The sequence below is a fragment of the Limulus polyphemus genome, unplaced genomic scaffold (genome assembly GCF_000517525.1).
Source record: "Limulus polyphemus unplaced genomic scaffold, Limulus_polyphemus-2.1.2 Scaffold10820, whole genome shotgun sequence".
In the NCBI taxonomy this organism is placed as follows: domain Eukaryota; kingdom Metazoa; phylum Arthropoda; class Merostomata; order Xiphosura; family Limulidae; genus Limulus; species Limulus polyphemus.
Genome location: NW_013676430.1, coordinates 1 through 6,024, shown reverse-complemented (window position 1 = coordinate 6,024; position 6,024 = coordinate 1).

Here is a 6,024-nt window from a genome sequence, read left to right as displayed (position 1 = left end):
GTTAGACTGTTTTAGTCGTAATAGCCGTGTCATTGTTGGACTGTTTTAGTCGTAATAGCCGTGTCATTGTTAGACTGTTTTAGTCGTAATAGCCATGTCATTGTTGGACTGTTTGAGTCGTAATAGCCGTGTCATTGTTAGACTATTTTAGTCGTAATAGCCGTGTCATTGTTGGACTGTTTTAGTCGTAATAGCCGTGTCATTGTTAGACTGTTTTAGTCGTAATAGCCGTGTCATTGTTGGACTGTTTTAGTCGTAATAGCCGTGTCATTGTTGGACTGTTTTAGTCGTAATAGCCGTGTCATTGTTAGACTGTTTTAGTCGTAATAGCCGTGGGCTTGTAACTCTAAAAACCCTGCGGGTGAGCAGAGAACAGATAGCCCATTACGTAGCTTAAAAAAAAAACTGTTCTGGAGAATGGGAGGAGTCCGGGAGGTTGGCCTTCGGGAGATGAAGGGGAAGTTGAGAGTTGTGTGAATGATGAAAGAAAGCTCTCTTCGGAAGTGAGCCATTTTATGTATAACGATATAGTACAGTTATACGGGCACGTGCACTTAAAACAAGCACTCCTTTCAAGACTCCTAATTCGAGGTGTTTTGTTAACGCCACCCCTTACAGTAAGGGCTCGTGAGGGTTTTATAAAGCTTAAATACGGGGTTCGATCCCTTCAACAGACAGATCTCAAATGACCCATTATCCAACTCTGCATTTCTTCGTGTTTTTTTTTTGCAATTCACGCGCGAACGTTTGTCACGTTCCCATGGCAACCGTGTTGCTACACGCCCGATTATTCCTGAAATCTCCAAATCGCTCTTCTGTTCTGGAGAGCCCCCCCAGTGGCACAGCGGTATGTCTGCGGACTTACAACGCTAGAATCCGGGTTTCGATACCCGTGGTGGGCAGAGCACAGATAGCCCTTGTGTAGCTTTGTGCATAATTAAAAACAAATAAATAAGACGTTAGAAGCTAAACACGAACACTAAGCGCTTTTTAATGAACAGTTCACAAATATTACACTGACTGATCGGGCGAATTGTCTTATTTTATCGACAGTTTCAATGACTGCAACAGAAACTAAAACCGTCGTCCCTCTGTAGAAACAACTAGTAGCATAATAATGGCTGGAGACGGCTTGAGTGGGTAATGAAGAAAAACTTTAATATAAGTTTAACATAACAGCAAATGTACAACGTTTCGACAAGGTTTTGTCATCATCGGGCACCCACTCAAGCCGTCTCCAGCCATAACTAGTAGCAGTTATCTATTAAAGCCAAAGGCTCCACCGTTTGAATAATTTACACGTTCAATTCACACACACACACACGAGCGACTAAACTGATACAGACTTTACCAGAAATTGACACAACCGTATCCTGGTGAGATTCTTTGGATCTTATATAGAGGAGATAATAACCAACAGTTTCATTACAATCTTCTCTTGCGCTTTGTAACAAGCTTTAGCTAATTCCCAGCCGAGTTTACCGAAACGACACGAACTTATTACATACACAACTTGATATGACATAAGATGTTAAGTCTTTGTTTAACGTAATTCACATGATACGGTGTGTAGAACTGATAGGACAGCACACTGATAAACATTTCATCCTGTCATTAACATCTTACACGTTGATGGACGTTTTATGATACTGATAGTCTTTAGGCTTTGATCACGTGCTCGAACATATGGAAAGAATGCTTACCAATATCAACTTTAGTCATTGAAGTCTGATTTACTTCGCTAAACAACACTAATCTAACAAAAGTGAACTTTAGTCATTAAGTCTGATTTACTTCACTAAGTCTGATTTACTTCACTAAACAACACAAATCTAACAAAAGTGAACTTTAGTCATTGAAGTCTGATTTACTTCACTAAACAACACTAATCTAACAAAAGTGAATGACTAAAGTTCACTTTTGTTAGATTAGTGTTGTTTAGCGAAGTAAATCAGACTTCAATGACTAAAGTTCACTTTTGTTAGATTAGTGTTGTTTAGTGAAGTAAATCAGACTTTACTGACTAAAGTTCACTTTTGTTAGATTTGTGTTGTTTAGTGAAGTAAATCAGACTTCAATGACTAAAGTTCACTTTTATTAGATTATAATGTCATCATAATGTAATGGACAATCCCACTTTTCGTTCGTAAAGAGTAGCTGAAAAGTTGGCGGTGGGTGGTGTTGACTAGCTGCCTTCTTTTAGACTGTAACTTCTACATTGGTGACGGCTAGCGCAGATATCCCCCGAGTAGTTTTGAGCGAATTAAAAATAAACAAACAAACGTTCTCCTACCTAACATTTTGAGTTTACGGTCGCCATATTGGGTTTCGCAAATGTCAACATCAGATTCATCAACATCGACATCTTCACAAAAAAAACGAAAATAACTTTTATTTACCAGAGCACAGATAGCCCATTATGTAGCTCTGTGCTGAACTTCAAGCAAACAAACAAACTTTCAATAAATGTATATGTGAAAATGTAAACTTCCATCTGTTTGATTTTTTACGGAGATCTGGCGAATACCACGTTTTATCTACTGAATCTAAATTATTTTGTAATACTGGTTCCGAAAGTAACATAATTGGAGTATCTGAACAGCTAAAATATGGGATTGACAGTTCTACAAACATAAACACGTGTCGTCAATCAGTACCGACAGATGGCAGCACTATAGTGTTAGCTACCGTGAAATTAAAAATATGCATAACAGTTTTTCTGGAATATTTAACAATGTTTAAAAATAACAATAGGAATTTTTATTATTATAGTTTTACAGTTATAATTGTTTCATAAACAAAATCAGTTTATTATTAATATTAACTTTGTTTATGATTAAAATATATTTTTACCCTACAATGTTTTCATCGCAATACTACCTAAATTATGAATTTTAATTAAAATTTTTTAACGTTCTCGTAAGTTCCGAATGAGGGACAGGAGTTTAATATTAAAATACTTAGAACCATTTTATGGACGTAGAAAATACTTCAATAATAATAATAAAAGTCTTTAAAACGAATCAACAAAGGTCAAAAGTCAAACCTGTTCATCGTGTTTTATGGCATTAACGTATAACAACTGAAGGTCCGACACTAAGGTAAATAAAAAAAGGATGGAAATACGAACTAGTTTAATCATGGCATTTGTTACGAGAGATAAACTTGATGGGAATTAAATATTCAGCCAACTCAGTTTCTTTTAGCCTTGAAAACAAACGTTCATTTGTGGGTAACTTACAAGAATAGCCTGGTTTACGATAAGACTATTTTATATTTGTGAAAAGAAAAGACTGTTTCATATTTATCGATATATTGCAGGACTAAATCCCCACCCCACCCCCCTTCGTTATCGCTTTTTTCCCTAAGGTGTAATTTTCTATTCTTCGTATAGTTACTTTTGGTCTGAGGGGCTTTAGAAACGCCATATGTTTTACTTTTTATTTTCATAAAGTGATTGTTTTTTTTTCTATTCTTCCTTCTGTTTTTTTAAGTCCTTTTTGATAACTTTAAAAAACAACATCTATTCCGTGTATGCAGTATTCTTTTTTATATATCTGCAGCGTGTGTCTTTGTGTTGCCAGATTTTTATATATATATTTTCATAATGCATTGTTCTCTCAGTTCTGAAACTAACATCGTATGGGTTTCTTATTATAAAAGCAGATTACGGATTGTGTAAAAGTCTGAAGAAAATGTATATGTTCTGAAAATCGCAGAGAAGCCACTGTTCAGGTGATTGGTAAAATAAGCTATCTTAAACGCAGCCAACATTACATATGTGATCAAGCAGCTCACCTGAGATAAAGCGTAAATTATATAAATTAGTAGGTGTTTCGAAATGGTAGTATGTGGTATGACCTAAGGTAATAGCATAGGCTTGGCGTTGATATTCCATATGAAAAGCCACGACAGTGATAACAGTTATCTTTCGACAAAGGGTAGTGTATCAGAAACTAAGAGTTAATGTCTGACGTAGAGGTCTTTAAAGAACAACTTTCTGTTACTCGTAATAGTATGAAAACATGCAGGATCAGAAAAGTTTATAAATGACGATAAAAAACCTTCTACAAGTGAACAGCTGGGGATTACCAACTTTTTTGTCGTTTAGTACAAATGTAAACAATGGGAATTCTATGTTCTGCTCACAGCGTCTATTGAAACCCGAATTTTAGCGTCGAAGCCGCTAAACTTTCAACTGATCCAACAACGGCATAAGGACTATCTTTTTTTTTTTGTTTGTTTGTTTATTGCTTAGCACAAAACTAAATAATCGGATATCTTTGTTCTGCTCACTGCAGGTATCAAAACCTGAATTTTAGCATTATAAGCCCTTAAACTTACCACTGAGGCAACGGAAGGTTTGGGTGGGGGGCGTTTTTATTTCTATTTCTGTTGGAACTTCCTGTTCTGACCTTGAACTAAAGGGTCTGCATTCAGTTCCAGTTTCGAATTTTTTATTTTTTGTTAATTTATAGGCAAGTTAAAGAGACAAACTTCACGAGCCAATATGTCTATAAACCTATCAGCAACTTTTATCAGCAGCCTGTGTTGCGGAGCACGAAATGATCCAAAACTTAAACAGTTATTTACAAAAAACAGTGGCTTATATATGAGCCAGTTTTTAATGTATGGTGTCTGAAAAACTAAGTACGAGAATTTGCAATAAATTTTGCTATTTTTCTTCTTACTTACAAAATGATGATGTGATTTATATCTATATCATTTGTTTTCGAGCTTCCTGACAGATGGCGCCACAAAATTAATTACTAGGATTTTCTGAGTGAAAAAAAAAGAGAAAGAAGGAAGGAAGACATTCGTTTGTGATACGTCAGATACAACTGCTTGGCTTATATATATTTTTTCAATTATAATTAGAAAATTTGTGATCAAGTCAAGTTCAATATATATTTTCCTTTATCTGAGAAATGTCGAATATGGTCATCAGGAAGTGTATGGCGACATCTTGTGGCCGATAAGATTGTCCTTGACTTGAAAGCCAACATTAAACTAATACTTAACATACAATTATTTTATTATTAGGCACAGGTTACGATAAATCTCTCGGGATGTGAGGAAATTAATAAATGCCAATAACCCTGTCATCTGTAAAAAACAAGTAATAGTTGAATATTCGTGATTACAGAAGATGAGGGCTCAAAAGTTGCACGGATTGATAACTGCCAATAACCCTGTCATCTGTAAAAAAACAAGTAATAATTGAATATTCGTGATTACAGAAGATGAGGGCTCAAAACTTGCACGGATTGATAACTGCCAATAACCCTGTCATCTGTAAAAAAACAAGTAATAATTGAATATTCGTGATTACAGAAGACGAGGGCTCAAAAGTTGCACAGAAAAAATGTCAATAAATAAATATTCATTTTAGCTCTTATCATTTCTTTAAACATCAGGTTTGGAAATATTTGATTAGAAGAAGAACCCCTTTTCCTTTACCCTAAATAAACTTCTAGGCCTACCTGGATGCATCAGTTGAAATTCTAGGCCTACCTGGATGCATCAGTTGAAATTCTAGGCCTACCTGGATGCATCAGTTGAAATTCTAGGCCTACCTGGATGCATCAGTTGAAATTCTTATTACCTCCTCCCACCCGAGAGATTCCATATGAGAACAGCTCCCCTAAATAAACTTCTAGGCCTACCTGGATGCATCAGTTGAAATTCTTATTACCTCCTCCCACCCGAGAGATTCCATATGAGAACAGCTGCGGGATATTATTTTTGGGTGGTAAGTGATTGTGGAATATAATTTTGCCTACATGAATATATAAATATATATATTTGCGCAGACACAGATGACTGAAAACGGTTTGTAACGGACAGGCGCGTGAACTGACCACGAGAGAAAAGTAAAAAAACAAACAAAAAAACTTATCTTATGAACAGCAGGAATATGATAACACACAGTGATATTTAAAAACTATTTATATTAAATTGCCCCCCCCCCCCAGTGGCAGAGCGGAATGTCTGCGGACTTACGACGCTTCAAACCGGGTTTCG